Source organism: Rattus norvegicus, chromosome 1, assembly GCF_021556685.1.
Source record: "Rattus norvegicus strain SHRSP/BbbUtx chromosome 1, alternate assembly SHRSP_T2T, whole genome shotgun sequence".
Lineage (NCBI taxonomy): Eukaryota > Metazoa > Chordata > Mammalia > Rodentia > Muridae > Rattus > Rattus norvegicus.
In genome coordinates, this window is record NC_141534.1 from 226,452,501 (window position 1) to 226,476,558 (window position 24,058).

Here is a 24,058-nt window from a genome sequence, read left to right on the forward strand (position 1 = left end):
TGGCTTCCTCATGAACTCCAGTTCATTAAACCCATCTATTGCAACTAACTTAATGGCAGCATACGTGAACCAGTTCTCTTTGGGAGAACTCAGTGGGTTTGTCCATACATGTGGGACTGCACCGACACAGATTCCAGCTTTGATATTGCATTCATTTGCTTTGTTAATGACTCTCTGCCTTCTAAAAGGAATAGATGAAACATACTAACAAAGAAAGAGCCCAGAAGGTTCAGGTTCTGGCTTTGCATAACTATAGGATAACACTCATTAACTAGTTCTTCCAAAAATAACACCCAAGTTAATGGGTTTATGGGGAGAAATGTGCTTTCCCAAATGCAGCCACTTAAAAGATGAGAGAGATTTAATAAGAATGAGGTCAATTAGCCTACTCACTAGAAAATTACCTTCTCAGAAACTTTCTCTATAAGATAGCTTTTAAATGAGAAAACAATAATTTTGAAGTGCTAGTGAGTTTCCTCCCAAAGCAATTAGACTAGGAGCTCCCAGGTCAAGGCCTTGCCAGGACAGAACAGTGGCCTTTCTTTCTGAGAATAATGAAACAGGTACAGTGTTTCTGTTTCATTTCAGACTGCCAGGGAGGAATGCAGCTCTTCTTGCCCTAGTAAACATTTCCTGAATTACTCCATTGTTTGAACTGTTCTTCCCCATTAACAGGAAGAAGACACGGTCTCTCAGCACAGTGTATTATACTTATCAGAACTGCTTTTTCTGCCAGAAGATAATCTTCTGACTATATAGTGCCAGTTATCTAGTCTGGTTTTATAGTGGAAAACACCTTCTCTCTCTCTCTCTCTCTCTCTCTCTCTCTCTCTCTCTCTCTCTCTCTCTGTCTTGCTTTTTTTGTAGTAGAAGTTAAAAAAAAACATGGTCATCACATAGTTTATTACAGAAAGTGGAGGTAGCCAAGGCTAATTAAAGAATAAAAATGTTGATCAGAGTACTCTGGCTTCCAATTTAGTGTGGTAGCTCATAATGTTGGTTTTCTTTTTAAATGGACTGGAACTTTTTTAGTCACTTTCAGCCATGGTAAATGACAAAAAACAAAGACAAAGACTCTGTGCAACATTCAGGCAATAGCTCTCCCTTGAGCCTCCTCTGTGTTCACCCAGAGGATGAGCGATGCTATGTGGAGACATGAGACTGCCATGTTGACCTGTGGTTTGGACATAGAAGAGTTGTGCAAATGTTTTGATCAAAGCATTCCTCATGGAGTAAAGAGGAATGAAGGGGAACCCCTCAGCACTTGAGTAGGGACTTGTGATGGTTTGAATAAGAATGATCCTCAGAGGCTCATATGTTTGAATATTATTGGTGTACTGGCTGGTTTTGTGTGACACAAGCTGGAGTTATCACAGAGAAAGAAGCCTCCTTTGAGGAAATGCCTTCATGACATCTAGCTTTAGACATTTTCTTAATTAGTGATCAATGGTGAGAGGGCCCAGCCCATTGTGGGTGGTACCATCCTTATAGAACCCAGCAGGTCCTGGGTTCTATAAGAAAGCAAGCTGAGCAAGGGATGAGAAGCAAGCCAGTAAGTAACATCCCTTCATGGCCTCTGCATCAGCTCCTGTTTCTGACCTGCTGGAGTTCCAGTCCTGACTTCCTTTGGTGATGAACAGCAATGTGGAAGTGTAAGCTGAATAAACCCTTTCCTCCCCAACTTGCTTCTTGGTCATGATGTTTGTGCAGGAATAGACACTTGGCCTCTGGTTGGTGGAACTGTTTGGGAAGGATCAGGAGGTGTGACCTCACTGGAGAAGGTGTGTCACTGGGAGGAGTGAGATCTGAGGTTTCCAAAGCCCAATCCATTCCCATTTAGCTCTTCTGACTTTTTCTTGTGTCTCAAAATGTAAAATCCAGCTACGACTCCGGTGCCATGCCTGCCTGCCTACTGCATGTCTCCTACCATATGGTCTTGGTCTCTAGCCCTCTGAAACCGTAAGCCCCAAATAAATTGCTTCTCCTCTAAGTCGCTTTAGTCATGATATCTTATTACAGCAATATAAATGCACAGCTAAGACAGGGTTCTAGCAATACTGGCTCGGTAGCAAATAGATCTGAAGGTTTACATTTACAAAATTAATGGCTATTTAATTATTTTATAAAATATCTATCCCATATTGAAAATAATGTTGCATGTGGTTTACAGCGAGTATTAGGGAGTCTAGCCATTCTGTGGTTTTACGTTCAATGGCACGCTGTTGACCGTCCTTAGCTGCTCTTCTCAGTGTCCGAACCAAAGACTCAGACTAATCCTCACACTCTCCTGGCTTCCCCCAGCTGATTGGAACCTGGTCCTCTTTTCTGATAGCACAAATAGGTGTGGCTTGAGGTCTGCTTTAATGTTTAATGGATGTTAGATGTTTGCAGTCATTAGACAGAAATCTCATGCCCCACCTCTTTCCTGTTCTAATTCACACACACACAAAAGAATATAATAATTAAGAAGCAAGCAATGCTTTGAAGTAGCAGGCGTTGTCTAGTTTTTTTTTTTTTTTTCTTTTTTCTTTTTTTCGGAGCTGGGGACTGAACCCAGGGCCTTGCGCTTGCCAGGCAAGCGCTTTACCACTGAGCTAAATCCCCAACCTGCGTTGTCTAGTTTTAATATAATCAGCCTTTTTCTTGAAGAAAGTCTATAATTCATCGGTGCAGTGGTTATCTATGGGGGCTGATATGTGTGGCTCTGCAGGGCACACTTGGACAACCTTATATTTGTTGGGAATGTAACATGACCCGATGTTTGCTCTACCTTATAGAAGGTGATAAATTTGAAGAATTATCATGTAAGGCATGCAGCCCATCGGTAAGTTAGGTGGTAGTTCAAATATGTTCATAATAATTTACATAATTTCCCCCAAAGCATGCAAATGCAAGATGTAGGGTTTTGAGTAAAAACTATGAAGAATTTGAAGATGAAGCAGATGAGAATTTGAAAGAAAAAGGAAAGGGAGTTCATGTGAGCAATGATGTTTTCCTGTGGATGCAGAGGAGAAAATCCTGGGTCCATGTGGAGAGGAGAGTGCACCAAACAGATCCAGTGCTATAAACTAGCTCTCTCCTGGGGGTGCTTGAGTAACACTAAGAAGCTAGAGAAGTACCCACACAGCTACAGAAGGAGCACGTTAAATAATTACGGGATTCTCTTTCGCACAATTCATCAAACTCATTACTGTTACATTTGTACGTGGTCAGAGAACGCTAAATTGGTTTTGTGCACCTTGAAAAAAATATTTAGTCTACTGCAGAGAGAGGCTGCAAACATTGGTATGGGGGCATTTTCAGGGTCTGAAAAAGATGAGACACTGGAACCTCAGGAGGTAAAGGCTGTGAACAGGAGTCAGCTTTATGCCAGGCAGTGATCAATGCAGTGTCCCTGTGTTAAATTGGGCATGGTCATAAATGGAGCATGAGACCAAGCTCCCATCTAAACCGGGCAAGCCAGGGAAGTTGCTCCTGTGAGGGCAATGATGAATGAAGGTGATTAAGCAAGCAAAAGAACACAGGGCCTAAGGAAAGATGCTCAGAAGCTCAAAATTCTAGAACAGTGTAAGGAGGAGCCAAGTGATGCTGGGGATTAGATTTAATTGCCAGAATGTGCAGCCATGAGCCACAGGACTCACACTGGTGCAGAGATCCTTTTGTGGTCTTGGGGGGTTTTGAAGAATTGTTACTGACTATAAGACTTAAGGGGAAACTGAGATCCAATGAATGACCTCTTCCAACACTAGGCAGGTATTGGTACCCATGATTCTGGAGCTGTGGGAGGTGGATGGATGCCTCTAGGCCATGAAAAAGCAAGGGCTGGTGGGGTTGATGAAGCTGAGATCATTGATAGCTACCATCTCAGAGCTGTAGGGATAGCCTACGGTTGTTTAGAGGCAGTTTTGGGTGATGCCAGGGCTTTCCTAAACATCACCTATAATTCCAAGGTCTTTAAGGTAAGGAGGAGACTTTCCCTAGTTTGTATACAGTAAGTGCAATAGTGCTACGTGTGGGAAACTGTTGCCATGATCTAGGAGCTGCAGGGTATGGTAAAAAGTGTCCTGGGAGCTAGGAGACAGGCATAGAGAAAGTTGGAACCTTGCACCAAAAGCTTTAGATTCATGACTGTGAGCTGTGGAGATACTCCCTAGCTCTGGTGGGCAAATGGATAGAGGCTGGACTTTTCTACCTGTGATGGCTATTTATTGTAAAGCTTTATTTATTTATTGTACAGACAGGTTGTCCTCCAATCTAAAACATGCACAAACTCAAGACTTCAGATGGTGTCTTGAGGCCAGTACCAAGTCCCTTAGGCAAGATGGTGTTTGGCAGTGGTGGTGTAACAGCTTTGGTTTGGAGACTGGGGAGGCCCAGTATGAGTTTCTTCTTTGGGGAAAAGTAATTGTTCCTAGAACAACCAGCTGCCCAAACTGAATTTAAAACCAAGGAGTGTAGAATTCCCTTGCAAGAAGACTTTAGGTCCTTCTTATGTGCAATTGCTTTATGACAATTAATATTTCTCAAAATTGAAGTTTAACAGCCAACATTACTGTCATTAGGCACCAGTATGTACCAGTGGCTATAATCTTGGATTATGTAATTTGACACACTGGAAAATGGAAGGAGACGCCATTGGGAGATGACTTAGACTAAAGGAGGTCCAGATGCACCTGTTAACTCCTGGCCCAGCATTTACTTGGCCAACACATGTGGACTTGACCAAGCTAATGCTGGAAACAGATTATGGCAGCTTCTCCAGGACCGGTACTTACTCATCTCAGATCAGAACTTTTGCCTTGTTTTTCCACTCAGTTCCATTTTCTACATGACAGCCAACACTTGTTGACCAATACAATCTTGGTAGTGACTCTGTGGGAATTAGAGAAGTTTGGCTTATATCATCCTACCTTCAAAAGTCCTTTCCTGTTGTTCTTCTTCCAGAAACTTCTTTTTCTCCAGTGACCTAACAACCTAGTAAATGCATTCAAGATGTCAAGAGCAGTGGTTGTGTCAGGTCTGCTGTGCCATTACCGATGCCATTTTCAATGCTTGGAATGCTGTTTCTTTTTTTTAAAGAATTACTGTTATAATAACTTTAACTTATCTTGCATTTTACATAAGTCTATGAACGATTTTAAAAAGCACCTCCTTACTCTATCACGTTTCTCTGACAGTTGTTAAAGAAGGCAATGAGTATGGCAACAGCTTGAATATCGGTATCTTGCAAGGATTTCAGAACAATCACTTGCCAAAAAACTTGGCAGTTTCTTTCTTGTTTTTAACTCCACTCTGATGGTAACCTGTCCAGCCAAATCACCACCACATTTTGGAAAAATCAATGGTGATTAGCAAATGAGTTAGCTTTGGCACGGAGCTGTGCTCGCTTGCCTGTGACAGCCTGGAAGCCAGTTTTGATACTGGCAACAGAGCGTCGAGAATGACAAATTTCACACTGTAAGAAATAGAGTCGTGTGTCCTTTTGTAGGATTGTGTCCGGTGACCGGCATGTGTGACAAGTGATATATTCCTTGATATATCTTCTCAAGACGTTTTCTATCTGTTTCTGTTGGAATCTTTCTTTGATTACAAGTTGGTTATTACCATCCATAGAACCACTTGTACCCAATTCTGCCAGTAAAAATGCAAGGAGATGTTTGGGTTGATGATGTAATAGTTTACAGATATCTGTAAAATAGATATCTGTAAATTATTACATGGTTTTCTTGGTTCCTACTCGGACGACCTGTGGAGGTTTCATCACAAATTTCCTCTCCTCTCCAGCAACCACATCTGGATTCTTTTCTCTGATGATGTTGAACACTCGGTTCAGCAACTCCTCATATGTGTAGTCTCTTTCTGAGCCTGCCCAAGCAGGCCCAGTTTGGTTACTGAATGAAATGCCATCATCTTTTTTGCTGTCTTCATCTTCTAAAGCTTCATCTTTTCCTAGTATTTCGTCTTCATCTGGGAATTTCACATTCTTCTTTTTCTCCTTCTTACTGCCAAGCATAATGTCAAGGTCGTCCTCCGCCTTGGCGGGCTCTTGAGCATCACTTTCAATCTTAACATCTTTATAGCTTCTTCAGCTTCATCAATATCAAATATCTTTTTTTGTCTTTTTCTTCTTTTTCTTTTGATTGAAGAAGTTCAAGTCATCTAAGTCATCAGAAGCATCTTTTTTCCCACTGTCCTCTTCATCGGCTTCCACATCTTTTTCTTCAGTTGGTTCTAGCTCCACTTCTTTTGTCTCTGAGGGCTGAGTTTCTTCTATCTGGGCATCACCTTCTTCATCTAACATAAAAGGCTTCTTTTTCTTTTTGCTCATAGTAGGATCAAAAATCATCTCATCCCCAGACATGGCTGTGGTTCGAGTGGGTTCAGCAGTGGAATGCTGTTTCTTTACTGTCCCAATTCCTTGTGGAAAACTCATAATGATAGTAGTGACTACTCTGTAGGACATTTCTATGCCTTCTTACCTAACATATTTCTCTAAACTCTTGATGTGTTTGATGTGTCTGTTTTTGTGTCTCTTACACTGCTTCATAAAAATTTCCCTGCCTGTCTCCCCTGTGGACTTGCGATCAGATGTAGTGCTGCTCCTTTACGGCTTACTGCTTTATTATTTAGAAGTAAATAGGAGGGGGAGAAAAGAGAATACCTGGGAGACAGGTTTAAGTGCAGAGAGGAATGATAGGGTAGAGAAGGAGGGGGCATTAAAGATATTTGGAAAGGCCATATGGAAACCTACTATGTCACAAGACATATATGTATATATGTGCTCTGTGTGTGTGTGTGTGTGTGTGTGTGTGAGAGAGAGAGAGAGAGAGAGAGAGAGAGAGAGAGAGAGAGTGTGTGTGTGTGTGTGTGTGTAGGAATTTGGGGATATTTATTTGTATAAGTGAGTTTAATTGGTGTTATCCTTCATAGGAGATATTGCTCCTCCCAAAAGTCATGGGCTGACAAGTGAAAAGCCCAATGTCAACTGTGGCTCCACATAATTGTTGGTCAGAAGTGTCTTGAAGAACAACAAAATAATATACACTATTGCCATTGCTTCTGGATGTCCACATAGACTTGATGATACGACCCTGTCTTTGAGGATATCACACACATTGGTCATAGGAGATGGAGAAAACAAGTTGATATTGACAAAGAAGATGGAAAGCATTTTATAGGACCAGAAACTTTGATGTAGGCTAGTGAAGAAACAGTCATCAGTGGTCTTTCCTAGCTGAGAGCTCTGGCATGGCAAGATACGCCTACTGATGTAATAGTGGCACAAATGTTATGGGAGCAACCAACTGCTTTCTGATTGGATTCAAATCCTACTCTAAAACCATAGCAAAGACTGCTAGTAATGGGGAACATGGTGTCTGAACCAGACATCTTCTGTAACTAAAGCCTCAAGAGGAGGATTTGGGACATCAACCCAACCGTAAAGCCTTGAACCTACAGTTTGTCCTGCCTACAGAGTGCTCTGGGACTGGAGCTGGCAGAATTGACATCAAAGGGAGCACAGAGTTCATCTAGCAACTGATGAGAACAGACGCAGAGTCCCAGAGCCAAACGTAAGATGGAGATTGGGGGGTCTTGTGGAGGAGAGGAATCTGAGGAACCAGAGGGGTCAAGGACATACCATAAGAATATGGCCAAAGAATTAACTGACTAGGACTCATGGAGACTTGCAGAGATCAGGGAACTTATAGGAGTCTGATCTAGGTCCTCTGCATATATGGTATGGCTGAGTAGCTTGGTGTTCTTGTGGGAATCCTAACAGTGGGAGCAGGGGTCATCTCTGACTTTTTTCCCTACTTATGAGATCCTTTCCTTCAACTGGGATCACCTTATCCAGCCTTGATGTGATGCTATGTACCTGGTCTTACTGTAGCTTGTTATGCCCTTGTTAGCTGATGTCCCTGGGAGGCCTACTCTTCTCTGAGGTGAGGAGGAGGAGGAAGGTCTGAGAAGAGAAAGGGGGTGGTGAGGAGAGACTGGGGAAGAGGACGAAGGGGAAATTGTGGTTAGGATGTAATATATGAGAAAAGATTTTTTAAAGTCCATTCTACAGGTGTGTAAGCACATGTCTAGTACTAAAAATCTGGCAAAGAACCCATAGTTGGGGAACATAGGCTCCAGGGATAAATATGTTACTGTTATTTTGCTAAATTTATGTAACATCCAGCTGCCTTCTAAATTTATATCTCTCTACCTATAGATTTGTGTAGCTCTCAAACCTCATCAGATAAGTTTCCCTGTGCAATGGTTAGAGATTAACTCAAAGTAACATGTAGTCAAATCACAGAGAATAACACTGAGGCACACAGGGGACACTTATTTCACCTTGCTCAGGGATCATCACAGAAGAGGGTGTGGAAAGACTGTAAGGCAGAAGTCAGGGAGGTCTGGAGTAAGAGATCCCATGTCTTCTTAAAAGGAAGGAGGGCTGCTCTTATGAACTCACAGAACCTGTGGTGTCCTGCCTGAGACCAGTCCAAGGTCAAGCTATTCAACATTTCAACATGGACAGGCGATCGAATCTGGAGCTCCCACCCCCCAGCTGAGGAAGCAGGGATGGTTGACAGCTTCTAGGAGAAGGAGAGTCAGTTCTCTTTACAGGAATGTGTCTTAGTTAGGGTAACTATTGTTCTGAGGAAACACTATGGTGGTAGAAACTTGGTGAGGAAAGGGTTTATTCAGCTCATGCTTCCAATTCACAGTTCATCATCAAAGGAGGGCAGGACAGGAACTTGAGTAGGTCAGGGACCCACAGTAGCCATTGAAGAGTGCTGCTTGCTCTTCTTGGCTTGCTCAGTCTGCTTTCTTATAAAACCCAGGAAGCCAGCCCTGGGGTGACACCACCCAAAATGGGCTGGGCTCTCCACCATCAATCACTAGTTAAGAAAATGCCCTACTAGCTTCCCTATAGTCTAATCTTATACAGGCATTTTCTCAAGGGAGGCTCCCTCCTCTGATGACTCTAGCTATGCCAAGCTGACCTAAAACTAGCTAGTACAATATGGCCCCTAGTAAATTGACTGTGAGTGTCTCCATACCCAGGAGTTTATGGGAAGCACAGATTGGAAGTGATAGATTATTTAAAGACAAAACAACAGGACACAAAACTGTGGGCATAAGGAGGCGAGGGAGGATATAGGAGTAGTTAGGGGAAGGATTATGAGGAAAATACGATAAAAATACATTGTATGAAATTCTCCAAGAATTAATAAAATTACACTTAAATAAATAGGAGCCCAGGCAGTAAGTGAATGAATCGTTCACTGTTTTGAAAGAACTGGTCAGGGAGACTTAGTACCAACCACAAGCCTTCTCACGGACAGGAGGCACCTGTAGATGCTGCCCACTTGGCAGCAGATCAAAGCACACACAGGCAGGAGGATGGAGACCTCTCAGCTTTGTCCAGAGCCCAGCTGTGTCCTGCATTCTATTTGTGGTCAAAGCAGGAATGGCTGAGAACACAGAAGGATAGCTTATCCTAGATCGTTCGCTTCTGCCTTGAGTTTCCAGAGTAATGGAGCTCTCCATGTACACTCCAGAAAAAGGTGGTTTTCTGGATTTGAGGCACATTCATATCATATTTCTCAGAGTGTTGTTAATAGGAGGCAGATGTAGCTCAGTAATGACACTTGCTTTTCATGAGTGAGGGCTTGGGTTCAAGCACTTAAAGTAAGGAACAAAGGAAAGAAAGGAAGGAAAGAGAGAGGGAAGGAGGGAGGGAGAGAAGAAGAGAGGGACGGGGTTGAAAGGGTGACTGATTAAAAATTATCTGGGTACTGTGGAGAACCCAACATCAACTCTGAGGGCTACGATTAGATTGGGGAGATATGTGTCTATCCTGATAAAAATCTTCCTTAGCATTCAGAAACCATCACAGACTCATGACTCTGTCTTTACAGGTGCAGTGCGAGTCGGATCTAAACTAAGGAAAAAGCTTTATCTGAAATGCCCCCTCTTCCCTAAGTATGGGAAAACAAGGACTGCTCAATGGGGTGTGTACTCAGAGTGGACCCAGCCCATGTTCACCCTCCTAAATCCTAATGGGGTTCTTTGCTTAGACCTACAAAACAGTGCCAAATGGGTATGGAACAGCTAAATAGGCTAGGTAATGTCAGCCATGACTTAGTATCAACAGAGGTTTCCGTGTCTTGAATTGAAACATTTTGAATAGTAAAGTTTATTAGAGATAGCGAGAATTTTTTCAGGTGATCTTATTCCAGCAAGAAGAGAACCAGAGACGGAAGAGCAGGCAAGGTGAGTATTTTAAAATTAGGTAAAGAGGTCATCAGGACATGGGCTTGGCAGTCAGCACCTACATGGTAGTTCACAACCATTTGTAACTCTAGTTCCGGGGGATCTGACGTCTTTTTCTGGCCTCATGGGCACCAGGCACATAGTAGCACACATACTTACAAGCTAACCAGTCATACACATGAAATTTAAAAAATCCATATTTTTCTAAAACAGGGTTAGAGAAAGAATCTAGAAAGAGAAGTCGTTCATAGGTTTCTTAGTATGACCAAGCTTCCTGCTGCTGGTTTTGCATATATCATAAAGTTGTATCCTTAGAGTTATGCGTCTTCCATTCAAGGCTGCTGAGTTACAGCCATTTCTGCTAAATTTGTGCTGTCAGTTCTCCAGAGCCGCCGTGCTCTGAGACTAATGCAGTATCCACAGAGAGGAAACAGATTGGTCCTCAGAGTAGTTGCGGTGGGTGGAATCCTGTGAAATTCTGTTCATCAGGAGCAAGACACTAAGGACCAACACACCCACCAGGACTGAAGTTCAAGAACTGAACTAAGATCATGAGAGCTGAGGGCAGCCTTATCTCATTTCTGGTCCCTTCCCCTGAGATTAGCTCAGGAAGTGTGCCATGCCCCAGCATGCACTTCATCCACAGTGTATCTTGCCACCAGAAGCACTTGGCCTAGGATTCTGGGGGAGGAGACCTATAAGAGAGCAGTGTTGTATAATGGAAGGAAGCCTTTACGATTTCTTACTTAGGTCTCTATTCTAATCTTGGCAAAGTAGCCCAAACCCAGCTAGATGTTTTCACTTGGATAAAATTACCATCACCCTCCTTTGGGGGGGGGGGAACTTCATAATCATAATCATCTTTAAAGTACAGCTTCATTTCAGTCTTCAGAAAAATCATATTCCTCTATTAACCTCAGCACTTATGTTTATATTTGGTGCAATGAATGACACTGGTTTAGTGACACTGGCGTTGACGAGCTGACACGTAGCTGGCTTGCAGAGAGGAGCATGTCAAAAGCAGTAGGACACAGAATCCTGTTGCATTTTATGTCCAAAACCATGTGTGGTGCCGGGCATTTTTATATTTTTATATTTGGTATACTTGGCAGGGTATTCACGGACTGGAGGCATGCTGGGAGGAGAGCAGCTTCCTCCCTGGGGTGGGAGGGAGCCGGGGTGGGTATTTTCCATGTTCTCTGTTCTGGCAGATAAACATAGCTCCATGCTTAGACAATATTCTAATGGACTCACATCTCAGTTTAAAAAAATGGACAGAGCAACGAAGAGACATAACCATTAACAGCTCCCAGTGTCTCTTCCCTAGTTCTCTTGTCCAAATGGCTGCAGTAAAATTCATTTCCTGTTTCTGCCAGGGCCCAGACTTATGCTATCACATTCACATGCCTGTGACTGATAGTTTGGGCTTCATGAGATCAGCAGACAGCAAGAGGGGAATGAGAATAGCTGTGTTTTATTATCAAGCCATCAGTATTTAACTTTGGGAACAACGGTCCGGAAGGGTGTGGCCTGATGGTTTGGATATGGACAGAAGACTTGAGCCAGAATCCCACTACCAGTGCATACTTGTAAGACCTCAAGGTCAGGGAAGTTAAATAGCCACTGGTCTCATCTTCTGCAAGGTGCGTGTCTTGTGATTGTTTGGCACAGATCACATGGAGTGCCTGGAGGAGTAGTTGTCATTGTTAAACTGAAAAAGAGCAGGGAGCAAGCGCTGGAAGTGTTTGTAATGGATTCATCCTCTCTGCCCACAGTTACTGCAGCCCATTTGGAGTCCAGAAGAGTAATTCATTTAGGCCTTCATTTATCCAGCATTCCCCAAGCATCAGCTGTGGACTGCTAGGCCGTGTCACATGGTATTAGTAATGCAAATATAAAGATGCTCCAACAGTAGGATGAGGCTGGGTACCCAGCAACACAATGATGCAAAGCCTGGTAGGAATTGCTGTGGCGGTCTGCAGGTAGGTGGAGGGTTTCCTGCAAGAGATGAAGTTTGAGCTGGACACTGAAGGATAGTGGGAGTCTTGGGGAATGGTATTCAGGCAGATCAAGGCCTCAGGGGAGGCTTAATTTACAAATCCATTCCCATACATGAAGTGATGGTCACTTCTTTTTCTGTTCTGAAAAGTTCACATTCTTACAAAGCACAGACATATCTCTGCTTTTCAAAGAGAGGATTCTTTGCAGAAAACTCAGACTGAACACTGCCCTCCCAAGCACATAGTGAAGACATTATCCCTTCATACCCTGCATCATATCCCAACAGGGGGCTTCTTACAGCTCATGCGCCTTTGTCCGCTTCACCTCTTGTAGATATCAATCAAACAAATAAGTTTCCAAATTGAGAAACTGGAGTGGGGTGGGTCGTTCCTTTAACACAGCTGGCTAGCCATAAGCTGTATCAGTCATCCCAAGTTCTTCTGAGCCTGAAAGAAATTTCAGATTTGAAACACACGCTCACGCACGCACGCACGCACGCACGCACCATATACTTGTAGTTTATTTAGTCTGTGCAATTACATGGTCTTAACCTCTCACTAACCACATCCCACTTCCTGTGCTACAGAGAACTTTGTTGAGGTCTTCGATGTAGAGGGTTCTTTCCATTCTGAGATGTTTGGCAAAAAAAGAAATGGTTCCAAATACCTTCTCCTCCTCCTTCTTCCTCCTACATCTTTTTCCTCCTCTTTCTTTTCCTCCTCTCCCATCTCCTTCCCTTGCCAAAATTTTGCCTAAGTGACTCTGCCTGGCCCTAAGTTATTGATCTTCCTTTTTCAGCCATCCAAGTGCTGGGGTTACAAGAGTGACCACCATGCCAGCCTACAAAGTTCTTTCTAAATGGTGACTAGCTGTACAATATCAGGCCTCTTCTTCTTTATCCAGCCTTCTTATGAGCACCCTGGATAGCAGGAATGAAGACATTTGTCACAACTTTTTAAGATGGTGAGCACATTGTCCACAGATTGCGTAGTTGAAAGGAGACATAGAGAGCAGAGTGGCTGTGGATCTTTGCCTGAGACAATCCTGGTCCTGATCCGGGTGTGAGAGGGTAGCTAGACACCTACTACTCAGACCCCAGAAGGCTTTCCATCCATGTCAGCCTCCAAAGGTCAGGTGTATTGACTGAGTGTGGTAGATCAGCCTATAACCCAGTTCTCAGGAGGCACAGGCAAGAAGACTGCGTGCTGAAGATGACCATGCCCTACGAAATGAGACATTGTCTCAGAAACAGACAAGAGTGAATCAGGCACTTGTTCTTGAGATACAGTTGGACCTCTGTGATGTCCACTCTCTATAAGGCTCAGGGACAGTGCAGAAGAGGGATGGAAAGAGTGTGAGAGCTGGGAGATAAGAAGACCACCTTCTGGGCTTGATTCAACCATTCTGATCATGAACTCAGTGCAACTAAAGTCAATGTAGGTACACAGTGATCCAGAAAAGGGGGGGGGGGCTGGCCATAAACCAGGGATGGCGGGACTCGAGAGACCCTGCCCTCCTCCCACAAGAACTAGTGGCTGCCAATAAATTCTGGGAAATAGGGAGACATCAATTGTGTAACAACTGGTGAGCCCAACAGGATCCAATGGAGAGTTTCAAACTTATGATTATATAGATGGTCTGGGTTTATACTCATTGAGTCTCAAAACAAAGTAAAACAAAACAAAACACATGAATATGAAAAAATAACTTGTAGAAAAAGAGGTTGTTGGTAGTGGGTGCATGGGGGAAAACAAAAGAGGACATGGGGTAAGGATGCATTGAGCAGATGTATGAAAACAAATTTAATTTGGAAAAGTATTAATCAAATGGTTGTTTGTATCTGATGCTAAGCAAAGCATAGGCCTACTATGGGTTCTGGGTCAAGGGACTGGTACTTGATATGGGATAACACAGGAAGAATATATAATCTTGTGTAGCAATCAATGTAGTGTTTGGCGATAAAAGAGGAGAAGAAAAATATAAAGTAAATGAATAAATCAAGTATCAGTGAAGGCTTGAGGACCAGAAAGACGCAGGGCAGAAATTACCACCCTTCAGTGGGCCAAGGAGGTATTCTAAGAAGAAAGTCAGGCTAGTGTGGTCTATGTGGAATTAAAATGACCCAAATAAAGCTGGACAAGGCTTATCTTCCCTTTAAATAAGTGATCACTGCTTGAATTGCCACCTAGGACAGTGCTTCCAAGAGGTCAGACATCATAGTTCATGAGGGTTTAGAAAATCAAGGCTCAGAAAAAAATCATAATCTTTGTAGCTAATGAAAGTGAACTAATATTTCATAAAGCATGCTTGGGTCCCATGGAACTGGAGGTATAGATGGTTATGAAGGACCGTGTGGGTGTTGGACACTGAACCCAGACCTTCTACAAGAGAAGCAAGTGTTCTTTGTCACTGAGCCATCTTTCCATCCCATTGACTCATTTATTCATCCATGACCTCCAACTTAAACGTTAGGATTTGGAGTCAAGATTCCTCTGGCTGAGAAAGGAATGTGTTGAACACGACACAAGTCGCTCGAGTGGATCAGATGTAGCTTGCAGATCGAGAGGGGATGTGTAGGGGAGGGGCATTGAACAGAGTTCCTCTGAGAAGCATTCTCAGTGGAACTACTGTGTCAGACAGGAGGCTTTGAGATTAACTCGTGAGAATGGGGAGCCGAGGAAGGTTTTTGAGCAAGAGAGTGGATTCTCTGTGGAATGATCATCTGTATCTTCTAACCCTTTTGTAATAGCAGAAAGAGATGGTTACCTATGCTTCTCATGCACTGCCTGAAACAAACATACATAACCTCTACCACCTCAGACAGTTGTATGTCATGTAATTATCTTCATGTGGGAAAAGAAAGGCTGGGAACTCCCCACAGGTAATTCCATTTAGAGGAGGAGCCTTGGTTTAAATCCAGGGACATTTCATTCTAAACCTTTAACTCTTCTGGTGTAGTAGGATAAGGGGTGGGGAATGGGGGAGGGAGAGAGAGAAAGCAGGATGAGACCAATAGATTGATTTTATTTTTTTCCATAAACTTTTGTCCTATAATTTCAGAATGGACAACCACAGATTTGAGAGCATGGATAAACATTCCATTCACTAAGAGCCCTGGGTGTCAGTGTGAGGGAGTAGATGACTGTGACAATGTTGAGTGGTGCAAATCATCTTGGAAGCAATTATGAGATGATTTCCAAGTGCAGCATTTCAGTGCAACATCTACCTTCCTGGAAGATTCTTTTAAGGTTGTCTCCTTTCTCTGTTCCTAGAGAAGAATGGAATCTTGTGTTGCAAAACCATGTTTAGACCCTAGCTACATTCCTGGGTGACAGCACCTTGCAATGAATAAAAATATACTCAATGTGTAGAGTATGTCATCGTTGTCATCATCGTCTTCATCATCATCATCATCACCATCAGCATCTTGGCTTTTTGAGACATTTTCTCTGTGCAGCTCTGGCTATCCTAGAACTTGCTTTGTAAACCAGGCTGGCATCCAACTCAGAGATCTGTCTGTCTCTGCTTCCCAAGTGCTGCAATAAAAGGAATGACCATGCCTGACTAGTATGCCATTCTTATTAGGATATTCGTCTTATGGTTTTCCAATCAGAATAGTGAATAGGGTAGCCTAATGCGCACTTCAACTCTCTGAAAATGGGCCCCTGTGGGATATTTGTATCGATGAGTAATAATGTCATTTAATACATTTAGATGTGTGTAGCCTAGGAGCTGTTTGTTTGACTCATGAATTAATGGTCCTTTCAGATGGTTTCCTTTTGGGGATAGAGAGACGGCTTATCAGTCAAGAATTCTTGTTGCTCTTGAAGAGGACAAAGTTCAGTTCCTAGTATCTACATAACAGCTCACAGTGCCTATACGTCCATCTCCAGAGGGTCCGACAACTGACTCTGGCTTCCCAAGGCACCTGCATGCACATGCATAGACACACATTTACATAAATAAAAGGCACATTTACATAAATAAGGGGCCGAAGGGGTGGCTCAGCAGCTAAGGGCACTGGCTACTTTTCCAGAGGACACAGGTTTGATTCCTGTCACACACATGGTGGCTCAGAACTGTCTATAATTCAAGTCTTAGGGGATCTGATGCCATGGGTACCACATGCAGGGGTTTCACAGACATACTAGCAGGCAAAACACCCCCACACATAAAAATAATTAATTTTGAAAATTAAAAAATGATTACTTCCTTCACTGTGTGTCCTAGACTGTATCTGCCCTTCATTCTGTAGCAGACACTGGTTCTCGTGGCTGGGGACCTGTGAGCCTTGTGGGAAGAAAGGAAAGACTGAGACCTCAAGCCTGATGTGGGAAATGTAGGGCATTTGAGGATGGTTTTGGGGCACTTGGAAAACGGGGGTAGGGGAGGGGCGATGGTCAACCTTTGTTCTGCTGCATTTGTGAGTCTCACCCGTGCTCCCTAAACAAAACAGACACGTCAGATTCCTCTGATGCAAAGGCTATGACTAGAAACCATTTTACAGAGAGAGAGATAGCTAAGTGGACGAGCTGGAAGGGTTGGGAGTGGCGGAGCATTTGCTGGGTTTCTAAGTGGCTTTGTACCACTTTTCCCGACCTTTGAGAGGAGCAGAGACATTGCTTTTCCTCCCATTTAATGTTTCCTGGTTACACAAGACAAAGTCTGCGGAGCAGCATTTTAGAAAAGGAACTTCTTGGCAATAACTCTGGGTGCTCATAATTAAAATCCGGTATGAGCTGAACCAGGAACAGCCTACTTGTGCAGGTAACCCCAGCCCTCAGCCTTGCTTTGGGTCACGTACAGTTTACTCTGTGTATACTGACTAAAGATCATAACCTGAGGGGAGAGGAAAAAGGCAATATGTAGCTACCTTCAATGCCTCTCCACCCTGGGCAAGCAAACAGCCCCCTCCCATTTCAACAAACACGTACCAATAAAGGCAGGGCTGCCACAGATCAGGCTTCTGAGAATGGAATACAACTGATGGCTGAACTCTAAGACCAGACACTGAGCAAAGAATATTCTTCGCTCTTCCAGGAACCCCTACATACTAATAAAATACCTCTCTGTGCTTTACATAAATAAAAGTTCTAGGTCAAAGTCAGATTAATTGGTGGCACTAACTCTTTAGCAGACAATTTAATGGTCTTTCCCTTAAGAGGCCCAGGAAGGAGGTAGCCTAGCCTGCCCAGCTGCTTTCTGAGACTGATATCTATTTGCTCACCAGACCAGTGAAAAATCAATGCCAGGTCTTGGTAAATTGATCCTGAAAGTTAGTGAATCATATATCTCTGTGAGACATCCGAGAGTTCTACCATTCAAGCTTGATTTAAAAAAATAGAACAGGGAGTCTCTGGGTGCTACTGTCTAAAAACAAACCCATCTAAGTTGTTCAGGCACTTGCCCCCTCTTTCTCTTCCTCTTCCTCCTTTTCATCTTTTTGGTTTTGTTTTCCTTTTGTTTTGAGACAATCATGTTAGCTCAATTTAAAATCCTCTCTCCTCAGCCATCTCTGCCTTGCTAGGATTATAGATGTGTGCCGCCATATCTGGAGTCTTGGCTCTTCTTAATGATGCTATCATAGAAGCTCTTATGGGTGGAGGGAGGAGGCGAGATTCTCCAGCTCCTTTGTTTTGGGGGTGACTATAACTATCTAGGGTGATACAGAACTCTCTCTCTCTCTCTCTCTCTCTCTCTCTCTCTCTCTCTCTCTCTCTCTCTCTCTCCCTCCCTCCCTTCCTCCGTCCCTCCCTCTCTCTTCCTCTCCCACTAGAGACTCTTTATGCCTCTCCTCCATTGGCTGCCCTGTTTCCAGAGGAATAATTTTACTATATGAAACCCTCATGGCTTCCCTCAGTCACTCTCCTGAGTTAGAAAACACCACATCTGACTTGCAGCTTGAATGCTCACCATTTCATTCAGAGTGACTCTGAAAGCTGTGGTCACCTGTGCCCCAAGATCAAGCCAGTCAGCATTCCAGCAAATATGGGGAAGCAAGTGAGGCCTTTCCCCTAACTGAGGTGCTATTGGTAGTTACTGGGTAGAGGGGTATAGCCACTGTTAGGATCCAACAAATAATCTCACACCCACGAGCGTGTAAGCAACCTCAATTAAACTCAGTGGGGTTTTTATTTTTTTTAAAAAAATACATATTGGAAAGAAAGAGTCCAAAGAGTGAGATAGAATAAGAGTGGAGAAAGGGGCAGGGGCTGAGTATAATCATAACCCATCACATACACATAGGAATTGCCAAAGAATGAATTTTAAAAAATTAAAATCATGGGGAAGCCTATGACCCGGCATAGTGGTAATAAAGAATAGTGTTGAAAATGTCATGGTGATCAGCCAGTCCCTGACTAACTGAAGCGAGGGAAGAAGATAATTGGAGGGGAGTAGGAAGGGACGGACAGGAATGACCTTCTGAAGATGACCACATTTGAATCCCCGAAACTTGATGTCTTGGTCCATTTTCTGTTTCTGTACCAAAGCACCCCAAGGGCAGGCAACTATAAAGAGTAGAGTCCATTGGCTTGTGTTTGGAGTTTGGGTCGCCCAAGAACAAGCATAGTTCTCATGAATGCTCAGACCTGGTGAGGGCTTTTGAGATGGACAGGCAAGCTAGTCTCTTGTTCTTGCAAAGCTGTAAGTGCCCCGATAGCATCTCAGCTAGAGGTAAGGGCTGCATGCTCCCCACATCTTTGCTGGAAAGTTGACTGGCTTGACCACAGCTTTCAGAATTCATTCTGAATGAAACACTGAACATGCACGCTGTGAGGGTAACTGAGGAAAGCCACAGGAGTTTTAACCTAGTCTATCCTTAATTACTTCCCCCAAACTGTGCACCTCCAAATTCCATTAACATAGATAATAGATATTTGGTTGTTAAGTTTCCATCACATGAGCTGTTGGGGACACACTGAAATCATAGGACAGGTCTTTGTTACTCCACATGGCAAGAGGGCCATAGCAGCAGGGGTGAGACTGTAGACTGTGGGAGTGTATCTGATTTAATTAGAGTTGAAGTTCTCACAAGGGCCCAATGTGGGGGGTGGTAAGGAAGGGGTGAGTCAGAGAAGGAGTTCCGATAGCAGAAGTCTACATTAGGACCAGAGATCTGAGTATAAGACTGACTTGGAAATTAATACAGGGAGAGGCCAGAGGCACAGAACACCAGTGGCTCTAGAGATGGAAAAGGAAGGGAATGGCTGCCTCCCTGGGGCCCGAGAAATAACACATCCCGGCCAGTCTTTGCTTTCGGGACTTTTGAGCTCGGAACTGTGAGAGAGTAAATGTGGAAGCAAAATGCACAGAACAAAGTCACCCACTTAAAGCTACAGTTCAATGGCATCTAGTGTCTTCGCTGTGTCGTGTGATCATGACTCGAGCTGGTTCAAGGCAGGTCCATTGCTTCAGAAAGAAACTCCATGGTTTGTGCAGTAGCTTCCTGGTTTCCAAGGTAATCAGCCCGGGCTGTCTCCATGGACTCACATCTTTGGTGTAAGTGGACTAGTATACTCTAAGGCCTTTTGTGCCTAGTGTGGTGGTTAAGGGTTAGTTCATATTGTAACATAGGCTAGGATCTCATCCTTTTTACAGATGAAAAACATTCTACTGTAGGAGAACATGATTTATTCATCTGCTGATAATACATTTTTTGTTATTTCTGTGTCGGCTATTATATATGGAACTGCCATAAACATCTAGGTAGGGGTTTGAGTACCTGCTTCTGATGATTTGAGGTCTGAGCTTGGGAGCAGAAGTGCTGCTCCCAAAGGTTATAGGATGCCTTTTTTGAGGCAACTCCAAACTGTTTTCCATAGTAGCCAACCTACTTTGCATCCCACGGGTGTTATACAAAGAGTCAAATTTCTCTACACCAACACTCGGCTTTCTGGGGTTTTGTTGTTGCCGATTTTTCAACAGAAAGATTTATTTATCATGCTGCAAGGGGCAGTAGGCAGGGCAGTGACAAGAACACCGCTGGTAATTGATTTTTTTCCGTCTAGACAATTGTGTATCTATCCTAGTATCTGTGAAATGGTGCCTCTTGGGCTTTCTTTGCATTCTCCTGATGATTAAGGTTGAACACCTTTTGGCCATTATTTATCTCCTTTGAAGAAATGTTTCAGATGATTTTTCTTGTTGTTGCCGAGTCTCTAAAGTTCTTCATGTATTTCCAACGCAACGCCTTCGGTTTGTGTTGTCACAGGCCACTGAGTTTGTGGTGATCTGTAAAGCTCCAATAGAAAACTAATGTTGGGGAATTATGGGATTTACTGAAACGTGAAGATGTTCTGGGATGCTGGGGAGCAGACTTTGTGTGCCTCCTTCAGCATAATTGTGTGTCTTCAGTTTGTCTCTGACTCCTGGCCTGTAGTTTGAGAGTAGTAGACTGGCTGGTACTCCATGTTTAAACAGGAGGTCTGAAGAAAGTCAATTGCTTTAAGCTGTAGTCTAAGACTGCGTGTGAAAGACACAGAGATGCACGTAGTACAAGAAAATGCTTTACAGCGAGTGAGCAACAGGGATGCCCTACAGGCACACAAAGAAGTTGATGTATGAATTTATCAATACCATGTCCAACAATCTTCCATTCAAGAAATAAAGCTGGAAGTGTCAATAAAAAGGCAGGTAGGTTTACTGGACAAACCCAGGTTGTATCAACAGAGGCACCCCATTTGAGAGAATACTGACAACCCTATTCTGCCCTGCACTGAGCACACCATGTGTAGGACAAACTATTCTATTTTCTGTTCTCTATCTTGAGAATATGGGTAAAGTAGACTAGGTCCAGAGGTGAGAAGCCAGGAGGCCAGAGTCACATTATTAGAGTAAGTGGCAATTACCAGGGACTCAGAAGGGTAGTGTGAAGTCAAGCTATAGGGAAAGTCATGGCCAGCAAGGGACAGTTAGCCACACAGCTTTACATTGGCGCCTGCTCTATTGGTCAATGTTATGGCTTAAATCCAAATCCAAAAATACCATTCAGAGGCTCATGGCTAATTTAAGAACTTTCTTGTCAGCCGATGTTATTTTTTTCATTGTGTGTGTGCATGTGTGTGTGTGTGTGTGTGTGTGTGTGTGTGTGTGTGTGTGTGTGTGCGTGTCTATGCCATGGTGCATTTGTGGGGGTAGAGGACAATTTATAGGAGTCAGTTCTTTCCTTTTACCATATGGGTCCTGGGGATCAAACCCACGCTATCAGTCAGGGTGGCAAGTGCTTTACCCACTGAGTTGCCCTCGATCCAGCTGATGGGTTTTGGAGAGGTGATGGGTCATGATGACAACAGATGAATCATTAAGAAAATCCTAGGAGTTGAGGTCTGGTTGGAAGATGTAGGTCAGTGTGGTACATCTTTGAAGGGTGCATCTTGTCCCTAGAAACTTCCTCTCTCCTTTTCCCCTCTCCCCTTCCCATCATGGTGAGCAGCTGTGCTCCCTCCACTGGACCCTCTACACTGATGCTCCTAGACTCCCCATCCCAAAAAAAGGGAGCCAGCCGAGCCTAGACAGAGATGACATGGAAGGTAAACTCCCATCCTTTAAGTCATTTGTGTGAGTATTTTGTCACAGCAGCCAGAGTCTGACATGGTGAGGGATCCTTTTGTTCTGGTATGAAGCTAAAGATGCTCTGGCCAGCAGATTTCCTTCCTACAAAGATGGGGAACTTCTGCTCTGTTTACTTCTACCATGCCTGCAGCTTGTCAAAATTATCAGTTTAAAATGACCATTATGAAAAAGGTGTATTTGGGGATCCTATATTCTGGTCACACCAGCCACATCTGAGTTCTTATGTTTAGTCTCTGTAAGATGTCCTCTGTGGCCCTCACAGGGGTTGGGACTTGGGGTTTTGGCTTTTCTACTAACACATCAGCTACAACATGATGTGAATGGTGGGAGAAGAGGGGGTCACAGGATAGAGGAAGAGGTGACTTGTGGGGGATTGATCAAAGGTTGCTAGAAGGTTCTCTAATGCAAGTAAAGCCCTCATGGCAGGATGAAGCAGTTATCTGAACTTTGATTCTGTTCCCGTTAATAAAATGATGTTCGTGTAATCACTCCCAAAGTAGGAATTATTTCTCTAAAGAAATATGTGTATTCTGTAGTTTTCTGGTGAAATATACCATCAAAGTCATCATTAAAGGACAAAGTCCATTTGACAAATAAAATCTACATTTTGGGTTTATAGGCCAAATTTAGCTGGCAGGTGTTTTTTGGTCTTGTTTTTTTTTTTTAAGATTTATTTATTTTTATCTGTATGTGCTTGCATGTATGCACGTGTACCATGTATATGCCTGGTGCTTGTGGAGGTCAAAAGAGGGACTGAACACCTGGAAATGGAGTAACAGACAGTTGTGAGTTACTGTGTAGGTGCTGGACGTTGAACCCAAGTTCTCTGCAAGAACGAGTGTTTGTAACCTCTGAGTCATGGTCTCTCTGGTCCCCAAATGCCACACTCTCTCCACTTTTTTAGGAAAAAAGATCTAGTTTTTAAATTATTATTATTTATGATGTGTATGAGTAACCATGGAGACCAATAGGAGGTGTCTCCTGCAGCTGAAGTTATGAACCTCCTGAAGTTCTGGGAGCTGAACTCTTGTTTGCTCCAAGAGCAGTGAACGCTCTTAACCATAGAGCTCTCTCCAACCACTAATGCCAGTAGGAAATTTGGAGAGGAGCTAATGAGGGTCTCCTCAGAACCCCACAGACACTAGACACAGTGGTTAAGCAGTTCAACGTCTGTCCATAGGGACCCTCACAGAAAGGACGAGTGTGGTCAGACTCAAAATTTCTTTTTGTTTTGTTTTTAATCTCTACCCATTCAACTAACAATATGCAATATAAAACGACGAAAGTCACAAATGGAAGTTTACAGAAATTTCATAAGCTTAGAGTAATTTATTTTGGCATCTGGACTGAGGGGAGTCCAAAGTTGGGTTTGTGTTGCCTGCTGACCTTGGCTGTAACCTGAGCTCGCTTTCCTTCGCTGACTGCCCCTCCTGTCCTAACCTAATCTAGTTGGTAAGCCTTGCCTCTATTTTCTGAGCAAATTCACAAAACAAAGGTGTGCTGTCTCTTCAGGCAGTCGGGGATTTAAGCCAATTAGAGATGGGGAGAGATGGGGTGAGGCTCGTAAGCGTTTCCCAGCTCCCTAAGTGCCGCCTGGCGATTTCTGAGCATCCGTTCATGTGCAGTTTGTGCAAACAAGTTTCAGGTGCTAGTGCTGGAAGAAACCCCAGGGTATTCTAAGTCCGCATACTTGGCAGAGCTGTGAGAGCCCAGGCCTGGCAGTTACTGGTGTTTCCACTACCACAGCCAATGGCTTTTTAATGTACTTGATTAATTTTTTTAATGTGTATGAGTGCTTGCCTGCAAGCCCAAGGAAGTCCTAAGAGGGTGTTGGATTCCCTGGGAACTAGAGTTACGCACAGCTGTGAACTACCAAGTGGGTGCTGGGAACCAAACCCAGGTCATGTGCAAGAGCAGCTAGTGCTCGGAATCACTGAGCATCTTTCCAGCTCCGTGCCAGTGGCTTCTGAGTACGTCCTGGAAATTGCTCAGAGCCTGAGATACAAAGACTAGCAAGACAAGGCCTCTGACTTTACCCAGCTTGGTGCCTTGGGGAGGTTTCAGAGATACAGACAAATATCAGGTAATCCCAGAGGCACTGTGCAACCAGGAGGGGGGGGGGAGTGGACAGCATCGAGTGAGAACAGTGGAGTAATTGATCCGAATCTTGTAGCAACTGAGACAATGAATTAGAGTCATGCTGGGAAAGTTC

At 43.6% G+C, this 24,058-nt stretch overlaps 1 protein-coding gene and 1 pseudogene across 1 annotated transcript in view; one reads left to right on the forward strand and one right to left on the reverse strand.

Moving 5' to 3' along the window:
• The window catches only part of Gna14 (G protein subunit alpha 14), a 182,411-nt gene that overhangs the window by 37,132 nt on the left and 121,221 nt on the right, over window positions 1-24,058 (forward strand). The window lies entirely within an intron of this gene.
• On the reverse strand, window positions 5,312-6,361 carry Eif2s2-ps1 (eukaryotic translation initiation factor 2 subunit beta, pseudogene 1; annotated as a pseudogene).